Here is a 23,158-nt window from a genome sequence, read left to right as displayed (position 1 = left end):
GTTTCAGCAGCCAGGGGTATTTTAGTTTGTTGTTTGGGTTATAAGGTCTTTTCTTCAGGCCTGCACAGTTTGCCATCTTTTCTCCCGGATCAACATGTCAACATGTCATCAAAGGACATATGATTTATATATATTTCAATTATATATTTCCATGATACATTTCAAATTTTAAACAAAAGCCTGTAATAGTATAACATTATAGACTATTAAGAATATAACTAGCACTCTCCTCCCCCCTGAAAGAATATAACTACCTTAAAGGTCAAATAGCCTAATCCCTACTGGAAACATAAGTCCTACCTGCAAATCCCTCTAACCAGTCATCCAATTTAGGTTTGAAAAGCTTTAAACAGAAATCTCTAGTTTCAATAATGAAACACATTAAACTATGTTGTTTCTCCCCACGCCCCCGTAAAAATTTCTGCTTTCATAACTTAAGATCGTTTGTTTCTGTATTTTGCAAAATAAAGACTATTAAATGGTGGCATTTTATCTTAGAAAAGTGGGCTTCACTGTTTTTTAAAGTTAAGTCATTTGAACTAGAGGAGAGGTACTTGGAAGGACTCATTTTGCAGAAAGAAAACAAATGCCAGTGAACACTCGATTGATCTAAGGAAGCATCATGCGCTTGATTTCCTGACATGATGAGACTGATGAGCACCTCACCTTTCATCCACCACAGGTGGATCTGACAGGGCAAGAGAGACAGACATATAAATTAGAGGAGATTTTCCTGTTCTTGGGTAGGCAACAATTTATTCAATCTCTAATTTATATTTATGAAATTTTGGAATACACTAAAACTCTATTATCCCCAAAAGCTCCATTAAATATTTACTAAGTAAATACTGGTATTTATAGTATGGGATTTGGGAACTTGCTACCTAGTAAATACACTTGTATTTTATTTTTGAAATATAAACACAAACTTGAACTAATGTAAGCAAGTACTAGATTCTGTGTTTGTAAAACAGATATAGTTCCCGCCTTCAGAAAGGATGAAGCAGATTATTAAGAAAAGCAAAAACAAACACACACAAAATTACAGTGTAGTAAATTCTCTGAAGGAAAAATTAAGGGAAGTATGAGAACCGTTGACAGTGGGTAACAATCTATTCAAAGAGATTATAAGGAAAACATTCCAAGTGTCAACATAAGAGACATACAAACCTGTGGAGCATTTTTATAAGCTCTTATTTGAGAAAAAATTGATGACAATTGCCAGGAAGCAAGATCCCAAACACTCTGAAGAATAACAGTTTGCAGTTTCTTTTATGTGTTTGTAATTAAAGAGGGAACTTAAGGAAGATTTCATGGAGATGCGAGAAAGCCAGGTGGGGATTAGATTTCAGGATAGTTAGAAATATAACTCCACAAAAATAAGGCCTCTTACCACATCTCATTCTCCAATGGTGGCCTCTGGAAATGCTTATTCCAGCAGCGCCCCAAGAATCCCACTCCCCCTAGCAATGAAGAAACTCAATTCCCCGGTAACAGATGCATAAGAACACTGGAAAAGACTTGCTTTAAATCTCTTCACTTTAGAAGTTGTAGTCCTGGGACTTGACTACCCACCATGACCTGCCCAGTTAGGACTTGACGATCAGATCACCCTGTGAGGTTACCATAACTAAAACTCCCTTTTCTTCCACAATTCCCCTTTGGGTCAAAAGATGTACTGAAGGATGAGGACAGTGGGGGATGGGGGGAGGTAAGGGCAGAGTGTGGGGTGGGAACCGGGTGGAGGGAAGCTATTGGGGGAAAAAACAGGAACAACTGTAATAATCTGAACAATAAAGATTTAATTTTTAAAAAAGATGTACTGATGACCAACCTATTGGTCTGATAGTTTGTATGGTCTCACAGCATAGAAAGGCTCATTCCTAGGCAATCCCAGTATTGAGGTCACCTTGTTGAAAGGTGCCATAACCATGGGATGTGAGTTGAAGCCACATTTTCCAAAAAAGGGAAGGGCAGGTAAATGGAAGGCAGTCAGGTCTTATGGCCTTCATTGCAAAACAAAAACAACAACAAAAACCACTCTGGATCATTTGTACCCTGTGACCTATCATGATCCAAGTTTTGCCCTCTGTCTCATTTTTCTGCATTTGGCATCTAGTATAACATTTATGTAAACCATAAAAAGAGTATTAACAATGATCTTATATATTTTCAGTAACCATAAACAGTTGAACTATATAGGAAAACCCAAAAAACACCTAAACATTATAGGTTGATTCATTTATCTAAAATCTTTTTTTTGAAGCTTCAAGAGACAAAATTACTATTCTTTCCAATAATCCTGCCCAATTTTATAGCCAGTTTTTTTTCTAATTGTCCGTGAAAAAGATGAATTTATAAATATCAAAGGATCCTCATTTCGGCCATCTTAGTATTAATGGGAGGGTGACTGTCCTCAATCTCGTTGGCCATGAAGGTACGATTTCCATGTTAATTTTGAGATCTCTAGATTCACTGAAAAAACTTCTAGTGAAAACCAGCCTTTATGTGCATACCTCCAGATAAAACAAAGGTGGTGAGTATTCCCACAGTACTGCTTCACACCCTTGAGGAAATTTTTCCTTCGGCAACCCACAAAGATCCTTAGTCACCTAATACCCCAGCAAGAGCCGGCAGGAGCTTACTGAACGCTGCAGGTACTGCAACACTTCCCAAGGCACCAGCCCCTCTCTAGGGGTGCATCCCTCCCAGGGCACCTTGCCCTTCACAACGAACACTCCCCAGGTCTCCTGCTCACCTCTCCCAGATCAGTTGGGTTTCCACACTGGACACTTTGTGGAACCCTTCTCCCCCACGTCAGATTTGGGTTTCAGAAACAACTACTGTGACCCCATTTGGGTTGGGGGAGCAAGTGTCCTTACTCCTACTTTAAAGAGAGATCAGTTTCTCATTTAACTAGCAAAGACTTTGTTCAGACTCTCAGTAAGCAGTCCAATTAAGAGCCAAAATGAAAAGCAGCAACCCACCCTTTTTTTTAACTTTCCCTGGGTTGTCTCAACCCTTATCCACATCCAGGATTTTCTAAGAACAACTCAAATAAAGTCTTGGACTTGCTACTAAAAGCAAAGAGGCTCGGGATTCCGAGAGAAAACTCACCCAAGCTCCTCTGATGAGAAGCCGGGAGCCGGTGGGGCACCATGGGCCCTTGCACTTACCTGGCGCTGAGTCTGGGGTCCGCAGGGTGGTTCAGGGCGTGCTTTGTTGGAATCCTGCTGGCCATACCAAGTCAATGTCCACACAAAAAACAGCCAAACCTGTAGAGAATATTTATAATAGTTCATTTAAGCCAAACTGACAATAATTACCTGAAAAAAATTGTAAAATAAATTTGTAAAATTTCAAGTGCTTCAGTTTCAGGTTGCAGTTTCTTTTATGCATTTGCAATTAAAGAGGGGATTTAAGGAAGATTACATGAAGGTGGGAGACCGCAAGGTGGAGATTGGATTACAGGATAATTAAAGATTTTGTGCTTTCTTGGGAGTGATTAAACTTCAAGGGGTATTACTCCTCGCATTTGAAAGGTGTGTTATCCTAGATGCGCAGGAACAATGGACAGGGCTTGCTTAAAAGCCTTTCAGTAAATAAGTTTCATGCCTGGGACTTGACTACCCACCATGACCTGCCCAGTTGGGAATTGAGGATTGGATCGCTGTGACAATTCTTTCTGAAGAGCTCCCTCTTCTCCACACAAGCAAATAGAAGCACAAAAGTTTTGTGGGTATGAAACCCATTCCACTAAGTGCAGGGAGCTGAGCACAGTGTGTACATATTAGTGTGTGTTGGAAAGAGGCAAAATTCCGGCTATTTCAGGTATGCTATTAGGAAAAATGGAAGGTGACTTAAGAGTTTTGGGCTGATAACTGATAATTTTTCATTTGAAAAGAAAAATTAACATTTCTCTTCTTAAATTGACAAAGTTCATCTTCTGACTCTAAACAATTATAAACTAGATAAAAAATAAAAAACAACTCTTTTTCTTTCTTCCTCTCTCTCTCTCTCTCTCTCTCTCTCTCTCTCTCTCTCTCTCTCTCTCTCTCCCTCCCTCCCTCCCTCCCTTCCTCCCTCCCTCTTTCTTTTTTTTCCTGGCTTTGGATAGCAACCAACCCAAGGCTTTGATCCCTAGATGGAAGGAAAGGTCAAAAAATGAGCCCTGCATTCAAACAAACTGTCTCCCTGAGGGTGGTTTTAAAGATTCAATTCAGAGCAATAGATACAGACAGTCTCACTCTTGCTGGGTAAAAATGTCAAGCTGTCACCATGTAGGACCTTAAACACAACTTTGATTTTTTGTGAGTGGGCAAGGGGCGGTGGACTGAAGAAAAACAAGCTTCAGTGTATTTGGCTGATTACTAAGCTGTCCTTGTGCAAAAAGGTCCTCTGGGAGGCTGAGAAGCAGTTTCAGAAGCCAGAGGACTGAAGAGATGCTGGCATGTAAGAGGGGCGAAAATGGGGGAGTCCTGTCTTCCAAAGACTGTACCCTTGGAGGAAGAACCAGACTCCAGGAGTAAGGACAAAACTGACACCGACTTCCCTCTATGAAGCCAACATGCAAGTTTTGACAAGATCAAAGTGACTTTCCAGGAATTTAACAATCTGTTAGGAGAAAACGTATTTTAGAGGAAAATAACATAATCCATATTCTTTAAAATCTTCAATATCTTATAAAATTTATGGCAAAGAGTAAAAATAACCAAAACTCAAAATTTTTTTAAACTGCTCCCAGCCTAAATGGCATACCAAAGAAACAGATACATACAATAATGTGAAACACTAAAGGATTCATTTGATAAAAATATAGAAGTTCTTTACACTTACAACTGCAAAAACTGAAATTACAGAAGATCTAAGTAAATGGAGTAATGCACCATGTTCATGAAACACAACAAGTAATACTGCTAAAATGTTAATTCTCTCCAAATCAAATCATCTATAATAATAAAAGCGTAATATGCTAATTAGACCAGACAGCCAAATGACCTTCCGGACGTCCTTCTGGACAAAGCCAGGGCTGCGAGGGCCGAGCCCCTAGCAGGAATTTCATGCATCCAGCCTCTAGTAGGTTCAATAAAATCTCAGCAGGTTTTTGAACAAGTTGATGATCTGATACTAAAATTCATATGGGTATGCAAAGAACAATAAGGAAAACTTTAAAAAAGAAAAAGAAAAGGAAGAAATGACTCTACCTTATTTCAAGACATATAGAGTAATCAAATGGTGTGCTATTGGAGTAAAGACAGATATGCAGATCAAAGGAACAAAGTAAAGAACTTAGGAATACACACTCAATGATCAATTTATTTTTGCCAAAAAAATGCCAAGGCAATTCAATGGGATAAAGTAAAGTATAAAGCTACCACATATCCCTTCCATTGTACTCCTAGATTTTTACCCAAATAAATGTATTTTGCCAAGAATTTTGCACAATACTTATTGCAGCTAAAGTTATACTAGCTATAACTTGGAAACACCTAAAATGTTCATCAACAGTAAATGGGTAAACCATCAGTGGTATATCTATACCAGTGGTCAGCAAACTGTGACTCGCGAGCCACATGTGGCTCTTTGCCCCCTTGAGTGTGGCTCTTCCTAAGCCTTAGGAATACCCTAATTAAGTTAATAACAATGTACCTACCTATATAGTTTAAGTTTAAAAAATTTGGCTCTCAAAAGAAATTTCAATCGTTGTACTGTTGATATTTGGCTCTGTTGACTAATGAGTTTGCCGACCACTGATCTATACAATGCAGTGTTATTCATCCATACAAAAGAATAAACTGTTATACACAACATAGATGAATTTCAAAATAATTATGCTAAGTAGAGACAGACAAAAAGTATACACTACATGGCCTCATTTATATAATATTCTAGATAATTTAAACTAATTTATAATGACAGAAAGTGGCTCCGTAGTTGTGTGGAGCAGGAGGAATAGGTAAGAAGGGGAATACGACAGAGTACAAAGGACAGAAGGAAATTTTGTGTGGTGTGTCCATTATTATGAGTGTTTTGATCATTTCAGGAATTATATACAGATTAAAAATTATCAAATGCTATATTTTTAATATGTGCACTTGATTATATGTCGATTATATTATACTACTAGAGACCTGGTGTACGGAATCATGCACCGGTGGGGTCCCTTAGCCTGGCCTGCACCCTCTCGCAATTCAGGACCCCTGGGGACCCCTCAGGGGATGTTGACTGCCAGTTTCGGCTGATCCCCACAGGCCATGGCATCCCCACAGGGATGTAGTAGTGTGTGAAGCAGCAGGTGGCCAGGGAGGAGCCCTGAGCCTGGGCACCACACCGCTCCCCCTGTCACGAAGGTGGGAGAGGCTTGTGCCGCTGCAGATGTACTTGCCAGCCATGAGCCCAGCATCTGGCGCCCCTCGATTAGCTGAGCAGAGCTCCCACTGTGGGAGCGCAAAGACCACCAGGGGGCAGCTCCTGCATTGAGCATCTGCCCCCCTGGTGGTCAGTGCGCGTCATAGCAACTGGTTGACCGGTTGTTCAGTCACTTAGGCTTTTATATATATAGATACTAAGTCTGTCAAAAAATAAACATTTTCTGTTTGCATTGTTTGGTTTCACAGTGGAGAACAGATGGAAGGTGGAAAGAATGAAAGAATGGGGAGAAGTTAGCAATCTTCTCAATTCTCCTAGGAAATATAGCAGAAGCTATTGATTGAAGAGGTATATACAGATTTTAGAACTATTTGGAGGTAAATTATGTAGCCCTCAATGCTACATTGGATATGGCGGGTGAAGGAGAGGGAGAAAGAAGATGAAAGCATGACTCAGGTTTTCATCATGCTCAAATGGAAGAATGGAGATTCTTTTCTATGCTATAGGTCTCAGTTTAGAACCTGGTCTCAGTTTAGATCCTTCATATATTTAAATATTATTCTTCCTATGTTTTCACTTGTGTAAATGGCAAAATTGTTAGAAAAGCACAAGTCAAACAAACAGGAGTGTAGTAGACCCATAACAATAATCAATATATTTTCCTACTCTCTTCCTGGTAGTGTGCATTTAAATATAGAAAATCTTCAATTTCATATAAGAAGATAAAGCTTTAATGTAATATTTATGGATTAAGGAGCTCTGTGTCTTCAATTTATAAGGAAAGCTGACTCTCCTTAAATCATCTATAATCTTAATCATATGGATATATTCTTAACAAGATATATTTTGTGGAATTTTTTTAATCTTCACCTGATGATATGTTTTTATTGATTTCAGAGAGAGAAAGGAAGGGAGCGAGAGGGAGAGAGAGAAATATCAATTGGTTGCCTTCCTTAAACTCCCCTACAGGGGATTGAACCTGCAATCTAGGTATGTGCCCTGAGAAGAATTGAACCTTCCAACTTTTGGTATATAGGATGATGCTCCAACTAACTTAGCCACCCAGCCAAGGCTTTGTGGAATTTTTTATGCAATTTTGAAATACCATAGTTCATATTATCGCCTAACAACTCTGAATATATTTATGTTTTGCTTTTCTGCTTTATAAAGTGAAAGTAAAAAATTACATTAAACAAGCTACTTAGCTTAAGAGTATTTTCTTAGAATTGCATTTTTATAAAGATTATATCAGATGGCTTTGAATCAAGAGAGTTAAGAGAATAAATGTTTCTAGGTTCCTCTTGGGTCCTGGGTTTCCATCACTAATTCTCACTTTGTCATTCCTCTCTCCTCTTAATCTCCTTTACTTATAAATAGCCAACTGGTTATATAATTGTCCTCTTTAAGACCTTTTTTATCATCATCCCAATGCCTTCTCCAGGTGGAATGCATGATCTTGGTGCTGCCCAGCCTCTTCTCATCACTATGCAACCTCACTGACCAGCCATGACAGAGAAGAAATTAAAAAACGTACTACTTGGGAAGAATTAAATGAGAGGTGGATTTCCCTGCACTGGCAAGGGATGGATCAAGAGATTGCCTAGGCATCAAAATTTTAATTTTTGTATTTTTCTTCCAGGAAATGCTCCAGCAGTTAAGACAAGCAACTGATTTTATCTAAGGACACATCTAAAAGATTGCACCTTGAGGTCAGATGATTGTCTTTCACAGAGTATGTATTGAATTTATCCTTAGCTTATGAAGAATAAAATACATGAAGTTTTGGGGGAAGGTAAGGCTAGAAAGTAATACTAAATGCTCCAGCCTTAATCTGTGGTTAACCTTGAGCTTGTATATCAGTAGATACATGAGGAGCTCCAAGATGGAAATGGAAATTTTCATTAAGTTGATAACTTAGGGCTCTTGAGATTCGCTGTTTTTCTTCCTTTGTATTTGATGGGGTGTTTGACTTTCTAGCATCTAGATTAAGCTAATATACATACATAACTTTTATTGTAACATGTTTCTTTTTTTCTTTTTCTTGCTAATCTTTTTGTTAGGTTATTATTGATAGGAATATTATGTTTGAAGAGAAGATAAAAATAGGAGGAGGTTTTGACAAAATTAGTCTGATAAAACCAGGAATAAATTTGTGAAGTTTAGAAAAGAAGATTAACTTTAAGTCTATATAAGATGTGTATAAGCATGTCTCTTAAATAACACTCAGTTGTCTAGAACATAAACTATAGATTCTCCCTACATGGAATTTACAAAAAAATAGGACTGGTACACAGCACAGGATTATATAACTGTTTTTCAATCTATCTACTTATATAAAAACCCTGGGTGTAACATCATGACCCAAGGCGCGACCAACCAGAAGGAAGTCAGTCCTGCAGGGGTTGTCTTGGAAACAGCTACACCCTCCCCCGAGCTGTTTCCTGGAGCTGTTTCCACACCCTCGGAGCATGGAGGCATATGTTTATAAAGTGTGCCGCGCCAGCACAACCAAGGGTGAACCTGAGTGGGGGCGGCTGAAAGGCTTAGAAAAGACAGACAAGAGAATGAAAGCTGGGTCTCGCTGGGATGCTACTTCTCTGAGAGACAGTGACCATGCCCACAGCCATGTCTTTATTTTATAGCAGATGCCACAAGGCAAAGTAAGGGCATGACCAAGATGTTTACAACATTCTCCTGGGTTTCAATCCTACTCAACTACATGCACCTGAACTCTATCAAGCCTACATCACATAGGCACGTGGAGCCACGTGTTTGGACCATAGGTTCAAACTTACAACTATAGCTGTTGGCTATAATTGCTCTGGGAGGGCCCTGCCTTCCAAGCTGGGACTTGCACGTGGCAATGAGAGGACTATGCCCTCTCATCAGTCCAAGGCTTGAACCTGTCCAAAACACTGTAGCAGCTCCCCACAATAAAGTTTTAATACATTATATTAGAGGTTATGGTGGTACTGTTTTACCCATAGTGACTACAGGAATTGCTGCAAATTTACTTCTCGGTGGAAGAACCTTTCATTCCCAATATAAATGACCAATTCCATTAAATGAAACTTCAATTTCTAGACTCGATATAAACAGTGAAGTTGCTAAAACTATTAAAAAGGCCCAACTTCTCATTATTGATGAATGCATCATGGCATCCAGTCATGCTATAAATGCCATAGACAGATTACTAAGAGAAATTATGAATTTGAATGTTGTATTTGGTGGGAAAGTTCTCCTTCTTGGAGGGGATTTTCAACAATGTCTCAGTATTGTACCGCATGCTATGGGATTGGCCATAGTACAAACGAGTTTAAAGTACTATAATGTTTGGGGATGTTCCAATAAATTGTCTCTTAAAACAAATATGAAATCAGAGGATTCTGCTTATAGTGAATAGTTAGTAAAATTTAGAGATGGCAAACTTCATAGCAGTTTTCATTTAGGAATGGCTATTATTGAAATCCCCTGTGAAATGATTTGTAATGGATCTATTATTGAAGCTCCTTTGGAAATAGTATACCTATAGATAATATTAAAAACATATCTAAACATGCAATTCTTGGTCCAAAAAAAATGAGCACGCTCAAAAATTAAATGAAGACATTTTGAATATACTCAATGGAGATTTTCACATATATTTGAGTGATGATTCCATTGATTCAACAGATGATGCTGAAAAGGAAAATTTTGCCATCGAATTTCTTAATAGTATTACTCCTTCGGAATGCTGTGTCATAAATTAAAATTGAAAGTGGTGCAATCATCATGCTATTGAGAAATCTTAATAGTAAATGGGGTCTTTGTAATGGTACCAGATTTATTATCAAAAGATTATGACCTAACTTTATCGAAGCTGAAGTATTAACAGGATCTGCAGAGGGAGAGGTTGTTATGATTCCAAGAATTGATTTGTCCCCATCTGACATTGGCCTCCCATTTAAATTAATTCAATAATAGTTTCCTGTGATGCCAGCATTTGCGATGATTATTAATTAATCACAAGGACAAACTCTAGACAGAGTAGGAATATTCCTACCTGAACCCATTTTTGCACATGGTCAGTTATATGTTGCTTTTTCTCAAGTTTGAAGAGCATGTGACGTTACAGTTAAAGTTCTAAATACTTCATCACAAGGGAAATTAGTCAAGCACTCTGAAAGTGTTTTCACTCTTTTTTGTTTAATATATTTTATTGATTTTTTTTTTACAGAAAGAAAGGGAGAGGGGTAGAGAGTTAGAAACATTGATTAGAGAGAAACATTGATCAGCTGCCTCCTGCACACCTCCTACTGGGGATGTGCCTGCAACCAAGGTACATGCCCTTGACCGGAATCGAACCTGGGATCCTTCAGTCTGCAGGCTGACACTCTATCCACTGAGCCAAACCAGTTAGGGCTGTTTTCACTCTTAATGTGGTGTACAGGGAGATATTAGAATAAGTTTAATCACTTTATCAGTCATTGTTTGCATCACTGTTGTTTTAATATCATTTTTGTGTTGTTTTCATATCATGTTTTTGTCATTTTTATATCATGCCTCTGTTGTTATATCCTTTTGTTACTGTTTATTAATAAGTTTATATATTATTTTCATGTACATTTTACTAATTTCCTTTACTCTCTCATGCTTCTATTATAGAGAAAGGGCAAATAGCAATATTAAAGTATCTCTGGCCCTAACCGGTTTGGTTCAGTGGATAGAGCGTCAGCCTGTGGACTGAAGGGTCCCAGGTTGGATTCTGGTCAAGGGCATGTACCTTGGTTGTGGGCACATCCCCAGTAGGAGGTGTGCAGGAGGCAGCTGATCGATGTTTCTAACTCTCTATCCCTCTCCCTTCCTCTCTGTAAAAAATCAATAAAATATATTAAAATATCTCCGGTAATTAATTCCCCTTTGATGTGCATGAATTTCGTGCGCCAGGCTACTAGTGTTCTAATAATTCCAAACTAATAATTTACATTGTTCCCTTTACTATTTCGAAATAAAAGTCATTAAAGATCTTACCCGAGTACACACATATTGTTTAAAGTTAATAAAGGCCTAACTCTTTATGAAATAAAAAGGCATTATGCTAAATGAAATAAGCCAAAAACAATCTGATAAGCAAAAAAGTCTACAAAATTAAAAAATATCTTCAAGTGTGAAAATCCTTGGAGAACTGCTGGTTTAGAGGGTCACTATGTGAGTCTCAATCTAGCCTGTGAATGAATTTTGTTTGAAAGCAAGGAAAACATACTTCAAAGCCAAACAGAGTTCCTACATGAGAAAGAGTTCGAAGGCAGAGTCGCAGAGTCTCAGAGTCTCTCTCTCTCTCTCTCTCTCTCTCTCTCTCTCTCTCTCTCTCTCTCATAAAGGTCTGGAAGTCTATTTTTTTTGCTTTCTCTGTGTGCACTACTCTCCTCAATCAAAGCTACTTAGCAGTGACATGCCAACTGAAGATTATCTTCAGAATGTTTGTTACCTGTCTGAGATGATGCACAGAATTTGAGAGTAATCATTTAAAACTGAACAGAGTAATTTCATGCCTGTTGAATCTACTGATAACAAAGTGGGAATTGAATGGGGTTTTTTTTCTCCTAATTCATTTTTATTGTATTTTACAAAGGTATTGGTCTATGACAAATTGAGAAAAAGAAAAAGCTGATCCTTCACCCCAGATAATTGAAAAGCAAAACCCTCGACAACACCTGTGGCTACGTTTCAGAAATAACTCCTAGCTAGCCAGGGGAGATGCAAAATTTCCTTCCTTAGTGATTATTGCAATTTAAATTATCTTTATATTGATGGTGAAAAGGTATGGATGCAATTTGTCTCTATGGATGTAGCGCCATTATTGTTAAAAGTAAGTTTTAGAAAAATTATAAGGCAAAAGACACCCTCTCCTCTCCCCCCTCTTTTTCAATTCTCAGAGGCTAAGAATTTTTCTTTCTCTGACCACATGTCCAGAGTTGTTCTTTTCTCATGCCCACTTTATTTCTTACTCAAATCTGTGTTCTCTAAGAAGTTACCATATTCCATATAGTTTTTGAAACTCACTAATTAGTTATACGTTCAGGGCTGATATCTTCTTGTAAATATTAATCAGATGATTAATATTTACAAGAAGATTAAAGGAAATAAATAAATGTAAAGTTACAAAGTACAATGTGTTTACATTTTCATGGGTACTTTTTTTTTTTTTAAAAGAGAGAACCCTAAGCATTCTACAGTATCGTATCTTTATTAGGGCAACTTAGTGGGGACTATAGAAACACTATATTGTATCCTTTGAATGTCACCATCCTTAAATTCCTACACAGGCCTTTGTCCTCTTTTCTACACTATGATTAAACCCATTTCTGCTTCTCTTTCTGCAAGAAAGCAAAATATTTGTAGATGTAATGCAAGAGATGTTCTTAGTTGCTTTTCAGATGCAAGTGAGAGCATTAGGAAAAACGTACTATGGTACATTATGAAGGGAAATTCAAAGATGGTGGTTCCTAATGATTTGCTATTTGTGGATTGTAACACCAATTCCTACATTACATTGGAATTTTCCTGGGGAGTCAGTAACACTTTAGAGTTCATGGACTCTCTGAAGAAGCCTGTGAAAGGAAGAAAGAAAACACAGTTCCAATGCTCAACATGCACAGTTTTAGAGGATTTTTGGTTCTTTGAGACGTACATACCACACTACATTCATTAAGTCCAGGCTAAAAATTTCTTTTCTACTAAGATTTTTTGGTTTCCCATCTTACATTTAAGTCCTTTATCCATTTTGAGTTTATTTTTGTGTGTGGTGTAAGTTGGTGGACTAGTTTCATTTTTTTGCATGTATCTGTCTAATTTTCCCAACACCATTTATTGAAGAGACTGTCTTGACTCCATTGTATGCTCCTGCCTACTTTATCAAATATTAATTGAGCATAATGGCTTGGGTCAATTTCTGGGTTCTCTGTTGTGTTTCATTGATCTATATGTCTGTTCTTGTGCCGGTACCAGGAAGTTTTGAGAACAGTGGCTTTGTAATAAAGCTTGATATCTGGTATTGAGAACCCTCCAACTTTGTTCTTCTTTCTCAAGATGGCTGCACCTATTTGGGGTCTTTTTTTATTCCAGATGAACTTTTGGAGAGTTTGTTCTAGGTCCTTAAAGGATGACATTGGTATTGTAAGGGGGATTGCATTGAATTTATAGATTGCTTTGGGTAGTATGGACATTTTAATCCAATCCATGAACATGGTATATTCTTCCATTTGTTTATGTATTCCTCTAAAGCCATAGGCAACAAAATAACAGACATTTGTCATAGCAATATCTTTACCGATACAACTCCTAGGGCAGTGATGGCGAACCTATGACACGCGTGTCACAGAGGTGACACGTGAACTCATTTTTTTGGTTGATTTTTCTTTGTTAAATGGTATTTAAATATATAAAATAAATATCAAAAATATAAGTCTTTGTTTTACTATGGTTGCAAATATCAAAAAAATTCTATATGTGACACGGCACCAGAGTTAAGTTAGGGTTTTTCAAAATGCTGACACGCCGAGCTCAAAAGGTTCGCCATCACTGTTCTAGGGCAATGGAAACTAAGGAAAAAATAAACAAATAGGACTATATAAAAATAAAAAGCTTCTGCACAGCAAAAGAAACCATCAACAAAACAACAAGAAAGCCCACTGCATGGGAAAACATATTTGCCAATGTTATCACCGATAAGGGTTTAATCTCCAACATTTATAGGGAACTCATACAACTTAAAAGGAAGATAAACAATCCAATCAAAAAATGTGCAAAGGACCTAAATAGACACTTTTTGAAAGAGGACATACATAAGGCTGAGAGAAATATGAAAACATGCTCAAAGTCACTAGTCATCGGAGAGATGCAAACCAAAACAACAATGAGATACCATCTCACACCTGTCAGAATAGCTATCGTCAACAAATCAACAAAGGACAAGTGCTGGTGAGGATGTGGAGAAAAAGGACTCCTCTTGCACTGCTGGTGGGAATACAGACTGGTGCAGCCATTGTGGAGAACAGTATGGAGTTTCTTCAAAAAGTTAAAAATGGAACTCCCATTTGACCCAGTAATCCCACTTCTAGGATTATATCCCAAGAAATCAGAAACACCAATCAGAAAGGATATATGCATCACTATGTTCTTAGCAGCACAATTTACAATAGCTGAGATTTGAAAACTGCCTAAGTGCCCATCAACAGATGAATGGATTAGAAAACTACACAATGAAATACTACGCTGCTGTAAAAAAGAAGGAATTCTTACCATTTGCAACAGCATGGATGGAACTGGAGAGCATTATGCTAAGTGAAATAAGCCAGTCAGTGGAAGAAAAATACCACATGATCTCACTCATTTATGGATAATAAAAAACATTATAACCTGATGAACAAAAAGATAGATACAGAGGCAGAGAAGTATTGAACAGACTGTCAAATTACAGTAGGAAGGCTGGGGAGTGTTGGGAGTGGGGGTAAGTGATCAACCAAAGGACTTGTATGCTTGCATATAAGCATAACCAATCTACACAGACTCTAGAGGGTGAGGGCATGTGCCATGGGGTGGGGAAGGTGGGGAGGGAGGTCAGTGGGGGGAAAAGGAGACATATGTACTACTATTTGTAATACTTTAAACCAGGGGTCCTCAAACTTTTTAAACAGGGGCCAGTTCACTGTCCCTCAGACCATTGGAGGGCAGAACTATAGTTTTTAAAAAAACTATGAACAAATTCCTATGCACACTGCACATATCTTATTTTTAAGTAAAAAAACAAAATGCGAACAAATACAATATTTGTATTTGCATGTGGCCCGCAGGCCGTAGTTTGAGGACCCCTGCTTTAAACAATAAAAAAATGGAATTTCTTTTCTGCACCAACAACAAAGGAGGCAGTGTGCCTTCAGGAGAGAATGCAATGAAAAAAGAAACTGTCATTCATTGCAAATACTTTAAAATCAATAAAATATAGATATGTGGTCATTAATAGCAGACACAAAAGACCTAAAGCCCTCCATAGAATTCTGTTGCTGAAGAAATTAGGCTATGATAAAAATATTTTTATCAATTGGTGCAATGTAGTATTAGTTATGGTGAGATAGATATACATAAATAGGTATAGGAAAAGATGTAGTTTAAAAGCATAGATTTTATGCTTTTAAATTATTTTGATTTTTTAAAAAAACATAGAAACACAATGAAAAAATACTTATGCATTGGTTAGCATAACAATGAATCCGGATTTAGTGTTCACTGTAATAAGCTTTAGAGAGAGTGACACTAATAGAGCACTCTGAAAAAACAAAAAGATGATCATTACATCCTTAACTTATTTCTCTGTTAAAAAAGATGCATTATCTTGTGGCTTCTGTGAGCCCACTAAAGCCACTGTGACCATTTAATTTTATAAAATGCCCCCATAAATTCTATATAACCCAGCAAAGGATAGCAGAATTAAACAACCTAAGAATCCACAGTCTTGGTAGATTTGCACTGAGAAAGTTGCAAACCTCTGTTGAAAGATCAAATCCCAAATCTCACCTAAAGAGTACCTGTGTAGTTAGGTATATTAGAATTAGATTTAAGATCTCTGTACCACTTACTAGTGACTGTGTGGAAAGATTTAAAATTGACTATGGATATACTGAGCTCTAACAGGCTTAGCAGTGTACCAAAGAAGACTCCTAAAATAAAGGAAACGTATTGAATTAGGGCAAATAATGTCACACGCTTCTTTTTTCTACCATACTTTCCACAGGAAATTCTATTATTTCCTAGTGTTCATGAGCTTGATCTCCACTCCTTTGTCAAGATCGACGTCATTCAAAATTGACATACATTTTTTAAATTGTTACTTGAATGACAATTGTGTAAATTTCCAAAGGCCTTCTTCACTATTAAACCTAAAAGCCATGGCAAAAAGTAAACCTTAGCCAAATAATATAGGCTACTCAGGTAAGTAGTAAGTGTTTCCTATGAGCCAACCCTTATTGACTATCAAATTGTAGAGTCTCCTAAAATAAACCTTAATTCTTTAAACAATGTCCTTTGAATGTTCATCTGTATTTCCTTACATCAAATATATTTCTGTCTCATTCAACATAATGATCTTTTCTCTTTTTTGGTTTCTAAAGACTGGAGTTTCCCAGAACTTAGTTCTGCCCTACTGTCCTATTTTTCTAGTCACGCTGTCATGATCTTGTCCAGTTGTATCAGTCACCATCTCAATGCCAAACACTCTAACATGAAAATCTCCTGTCAAGGTTATTCAATGCACTCCAAGACTTATAGATGTAAATCCATTGGACATATTTACTTAATTGGAAGATAAACTAAATCAGCATGTCTAAAAGTAAAATTCTGAGAATCCCTCTAAAACTTGTTCTCCCTCTGCCTACTTCATCTTACTTAATGGCTCTGCATCCTTCCTGTGGCTTTGACTGACTGATTCCTACTTATTCTCTCATAACCTCATCTAACCCCGCAGGAAATACTACTGAAACACCTCTAAAATAGATCCCTAAAAATGACTTCTTGTTGCAGTTAAAGACCTCATATTTTCTTCAATTAGGAAGAGTGTGAACAAAATAAAGATGTTACTTTTTATTGTATACATTATCATAATTGGATATATAAAAAATAACATACATTCAGGTCTTAAGAGCCACTATTGTTCACTAACTATGCATCAATATTTAATATTAGAAGAATAAAAATAACTCTGTTTATAAACAGACTTAATTGGAAAGTAATATTCAAGCCATGAAATTACTAAAAACTAATTAGCGAGTTATTGGTATTTGTCCTCAAATCATGCCCCAATCATGTAGTATATATATCCAGTCCATAAAACTGTCTCTTGCCTCTTAGAATCAGATCCTGTGTGAAGGATTCCTAAGGCTTAGGGTTTAATTCTGTTGGTTTCACATGTGCCAAGAGTGTCATAATAAATTTCACTTTATAGCTTGATGAACCAAACTGTTCTGACAACCCTTTGCATCTTTATTCACAGAGGGATTAGACTTAGGCTCTTATCCAAGTCTCATTTAGAAATTACATATCGCTTCTAAAACAACTCATCCAAATTTGTTGCACACCTTCCTGTATCTTGGTAAGACACAGAAATACCTAGTCTCGTACTCCAAAAACTTACTTTTCAAAAGGAAAACAGGGGTCAATTAATAAGTGGCAATTTAGGGGACCTGAAAAATTACTTTATATTGTTTCATTATTGGCATTTTTGGATCTGTTTTATATTCTTCCTGGAGGGGAACTGTTATTAAAAGAAAGAAAAAACAGAAAGAAGGAATATTCACTCTTTATTTCTGCTTAATGAAAGAACATATCAAGGACATAACAGGTTTGTATTGTTAAGTAATTCCTGAAATGTAGGTTATGAAGCCCTGGGAAATTGATCTAAAGAGATCACAAAATGTATAAGCAGACCAAATGCATTTTATAATAGCAATAATACATTCTGAACATATAATCTTTCATGATTATGCCATTTCAAATCAGGAAAACACAGAAATGCATAATGTTGCTTGCTGTGAACATTTTGAGTGCCTAAGAGATGACCACAAACTCAAAAATTTGAGAGGAAGCAACTAATTCAATTAATGACAATCTATTGTCATTTCTAAGGCAGGCTTTTTACTGATGACTTTGATATTTAGTTCAGAGTCTCTTCTTACCACAAGTGTTGTTATCATCCTGAGACTTTCTTATCACCATCTGTTCTTTCAACATGTTTTTATTCTTGGCTTTAATAATCAAGACCATCACTCTGTTTCAGCCACAAGTAAATTAGCATCACTCAAAAATGTTAATTCAAAAAGACACAACAAAAGAGAAAATTATTCCGTGTTCATGGATTGGAAGAATCAACATATTTAAAAGGGCCATATTACCCAAAGCAATATACATATTTAGTGCAATTCCCATCAAAATCTCAAATGGCATTTTTTAAAGAAATAGAACAAAAAAAATCATCAGATGTGTATGGAACCACAAAAGACCCTGAGTAGCCAAAGCAATCCCTAGAAAAAGAGAACAAAGCTGGAGGCATCACACTATTGGACTTCAAATTATATTACAGAGCTCTGACAATAAAAACAGCATAGAATTGGCAGAAAAGTAGACATAGAGACCAATGCAACGGAATTTAGAGCCCAGAAATAAAATCACACATTTATGGGTAGATCATTTTCAACAAAGGAGCCAGAAACAAACAATGGGCAAAAGAAAGCCTCTTTCAGTAAAAGGTGCTGTGGAAATTGAAAATCCACATGCAAAAGAATGAAACTAGATTACAGTTTGTCTCCTTGTACCAAAAAATATTTCAAAATGTATCAAAGACCTGAATATAAGATCTGAAACAATTACATAGAAGAAAACACAGGTACTAAACTTATGGACCTTGGTCATAGAGAATATTTTATGAACTTAACCCCACAGACAAGGGAAGTACAGGCAAAAAAAAAAATGAAAGGGACTATATCTTCTGCACAGCAAAAGAAACCACCAATAAAACAAAGAGGAAGCGGACCCAGTGGGAGGTGATATTTGAGAATAATAACTCCCACAAAGGTCTGATATCCAAAATATATAAAGAACTCATAAAACTCAACACCAAACAAACAACCCACCCAGTTAAAAAGTGGGCAGAGGGCCTGAGCAGATCCTCTCCCAAGAAGACATATGAATGGCTAACAGATATATGAAAAGATGTTCAACCTCACAGCAGTCACAAAATTGCAAATCAAAACTACAATGAGATACCACTTCACACCTATTAGAGGGGCCATTATCAACAAGACTAGTAATAAGTGTTAGACAGGCTCTGGAAAAATGGGAACCCACATCCACTGCTGGTGGGGATGTAGATTGGTGCAGCCACTATGGAAAGCAGTCTGGCAATTCCTCAAAAAATTAAGAACAGAGAGAACAGAGTTACCATATGACCCAGCAATCCCTCTCCTGGGTATATACCCGAAAAAAATTGAAAATACGTTTATTCACAAAGATAGATATATGCACCCCTTTGTTCATTGCAGCATTATTCACGGTGGCCAAGACATGGAGACAACCAGTATCCTGCAATAGAGGATTGGATAAAGAAGATGTGGTACATATACACAATGGAATACTACTTAGCCATCAGAGAAGGCAAAATACTGCCATTTGTGACAACATGGATGGACCTTGAGAACATTATGCTGAGTGAAATTAGTCAGTCAGAAAAAGCTTAGAATCATATGATATCACTCATATGTGAGATATAAAACTGAAACTATTAAATACAAATAGCAGTGTGGTGATTGCCAGAGGAAAGGGGGTTTGAATGTGTAGGGGGCTGAAGGGGCCTGATATATGGTGGCAGAAGATGATTTGACTTTGGACAGTGAGCACACAGTGCTGTAGAGAGCAGCTCTAGGGTCAAGCCTTGGGCTGACCTGTGGCAGGGCCACAAACAAGTCCCAGCCTGGAGGGCAGAGCTCTCCTAGCATAATTAAGCCTGACCTTGTAACCCTCCCTAATTCCTAAGTAGCTAATGGGCTGTGGGAGGTGCAACAAGTGTTGCCAAAACAAGAACATTTGTATACATGTTAATCTATCCTTGTTTTAATTAGACTGTAAAATAAAGCATCAGCTTGCAGGCTGGGTTTTTTTGTGTCCTCATCCAGGCATAGGAGATCCACCGAGCCCCAGCTGTATTCTCTTGTCTGTCTTTTCTTCAATCCTTCACTGCCCCTCCTCAGGTCCATCCTTGGCCGTGCGGCACACAATGCAACATACAGATCTTGTGTTATAGAAATGTATGCTTGAAACCTATATGATCCTATTAAGTAATGTTACCCCAATAAATTTAATTTTTACAAAGGTTAAATTCAAACAATAGTTTTTGACACAATATCTTTTCTTTCTTGTTGTTTCCATAAGTATATTATTGTATATTCATGAGCCTCCACTAGCTCCCTCCAACAGCCAGTATGTCACCATCCAGCATAAATTTGAAGTGTTGGATGCTCAAAATTGGTGGCAGCAGCTGAACTTGATGATCACAGTCGTGTTAAACTGCAAAATGCTGAAAATGATTATATTAATGCCAGCTTAGTTGACACAGAAGAGACGCAAAGGACTTACATCTTAACACTGGGTCCACTTCCTAATACAGGTTGTCATTGCTGGCTCATGGTTTGGCAGCAAGAGACAGAAAGTGGATGTCATGCTAAACCAAGTTGTGCAGAAAGGAAAAAGTTAAAGGTACACATTACTGGCTAACAAAAGAAGACTGAGGGATACTGTTTAAAGAAACAGGATTCAATGTGACATTCTTGTCAGAAGATGTGAAGTCACAGTATACAGTACATCTACTACAATTAGCAAACATCAGTAAGTCCTGGCTGTGTAGTTCAGCTGGTTAAAGCACAGAGGCCAGGCCAAGTTCATGGGTTTGATCCCCAGTCAGAGCACATTTAAGAATCAACCAATGAATACATAAAATAAGTGGAACAACAAATTGATGTTTCTCTCTCTCTCTCTCTAAAAATCGATTTAAATATATATATATCAATAGAGGTGAAGCCAGAACAATATCTCGTGCTCATTATGCCATCTGGTGAGATTCTGGATCCCTGAATCACCAGTTTCATTTCTCTGTTTCCTATTTAAAGTGAGAGAATCTGGCCCTGCAATCCTGAACATGGGCCTGCAGTGATTCACTGCAGTGCAGGCATCAGCAGTCAGACACCCTTTCTCTAGCAGAGACCTGTCTTGTTCTGATGGGAAAAGGAGATGATATTGCTCTCCCCAACCTGGTAACGCACTCTCTCATTCATTTGGGTGCTCTCTGCCCAGAGGAAGGTGACCTTTCTAGTTTAGCACAACCTAGCCCCGTAGACCCGGCAGGCTCCATAGGATTAAGCTTTAATATGAAACAAATACTCTGGACACTGGCCTTTGCTTTGGCTTTGATGAAGACAAGGTGGACTTTTTCCACGGCAGGATGGACAGGAAAGGAAAGGAAAGGACAGGACAGGACAGGACAGGAAAGGAAAGGAAAGGAAAGGAAAGGAAAGGAAAGGAAAGGAAAGGAAAGGAAAGGAAAGGAAAGAAAAGAAAAATGAGATGATATGAACATTAAAACAACTGTTACTGAATATGAGAAAATATCAAATGGGACTTTTTCAGTCACCTAATCAACTCAGATTTTCATACATCACTGTAACAGAAAGAGCAATGTTTACGAAGGGGATTCAAATATACAGAAATGGTGGAAAGAACTTTCTAAAGAAAAACCTTTATGTCCTGCTTTGGATTATTTACCAATCAAAATAATGACTGAAAATACAGTGGGATCAGGATAGGCCTCGAAGAAAAAACACTGACAGGTAACAGGTACACAGAACTATCCTCCAAAAATGCAAGAGACTATGGAGAACAGTGAGAGTGCTCTATGGAAACAAATTCAAGAAGACAGAAAAACTAACACAGCACAGAAGGTGAGGCAGATGAAACAGAGGCCTACTGAGACCAAAAGAAAAACATGGTTTATTGAAATGAGACTGAATGAAAAAGAAAAAGGTGGTTATTCCAGAAACCTATTCTCCCTAAGATGGGGTTTGTGTCAGTCATGTTAGTTGGCACTTTTGGTGGCTGGACACTGTTTTCTTTTTTCCAGCAAAATGTCCTATAAATAAAACAATCTTGCTCAGCAAGCTTCTGCACTAATAGCTGATAGTGTTGCATTCATCACAGGGGGTTTTCTGTTAGCAAACTCCTCGTACCCCCAAAATGGAGCAGAATAGACACCAACCAATAAATGATATATTCAGTCCTCAGCCCAACAACCCAGGGCGCCGTCCCCAAATTGTAAACAGCGATCTAAATTAAAGACTTTAATGCCTGTTAAAAACTGATACATACATGTTAAGCATAATATTTACAACTGTATTCATACATGTTAAGCATAATATTTCACCTGACCAGATTGAGAAATATCTCACAGGATTTGTTTTTGAGGCTATCTGGATCTTAACCTGCATTTGATACAAGCAACAAATATCATGGTTTTATCTACGTTATTACTGAAAAGAAAATGACCTTTAAAATAATGCACATAATGTAGAATGTACTATTGCATGAGCATTGGTAATCAGGGTAAATATCTATAATAATAAAAGCATAATATGCTAATTAGACCAGATAGCCGAACCACCTTCCGGACAAAGCCAGGGCTCTGAGGGCCAAGGCAGCTGCCGTGGCTGCGAGGGCCAAGCCCCTTGTACAAATTTTGTGCATCGGACCTCTAGTATTTTTAAGTACCTACTTAATAGTACTTCTATAGTGAAATGTACTTTTTTTTAAGAGCTCAATTTGAAACATCTGTTACCATAAAAAAAATTAAGAAAAACAAACACAAGAGAGTAGGGACCCTAAAACCTTAAAAGACATGTTGACATGCAGTGAGCTATAGGAGAGACTGGGAGAACCCTGGGGAAGACTGCCTAGAGGCAGTCTGCTTGGTTCAAGAACAGAATCACAAACCTCATCCCAATAAAGCAGCTGTACTTAATGGCTTTTTTTTTAATGTTCATTAGTTGTCTTCTGTTGAAAAATGTTCCCTACATTTCTTCTATAGACCAATATACATCCTCTTCCAATTACCTTTTATTATTTGATAAAAATAAAATGTGGATAATAGATGGCACCAATGATCTGTTTGATAAAAGCCATGAGCAGTGATCAGGGAATTTGTGAATTTTCAAATATCATT

General features: G+C 37.5%; 1 pseudogene; it reads left to right on the top strand.

Moving 5' to 3' along the window:
- The first annotated feature begins 4,467 nt into the window (after positions 1-4,467).
- Positions 4,468-22,022, top strand: LOC102434741 (annotated as a pseudogene).
- Positions 22,023-23,158: the final 1,136 nt, after the last annotated feature.

This window comes from Myotis lucifugus, unplaced genomic scaffold, assembly GCF_000147115.1.
Source record: "Myotis lucifugus unplaced genomic scaffold, Myoluc2.0 scaffold_281, whole genome shotgun sequence".
NCBI classification, from domain to species: domain Eukaryota; kingdom Metazoa; phylum Chordata; class Mammalia; order Chiroptera; family Vespertilionidae; genus Myotis; species Myotis lucifugus.
This window is presented reverse-complemented; position numbering and strand designations above follow the sequence as displayed.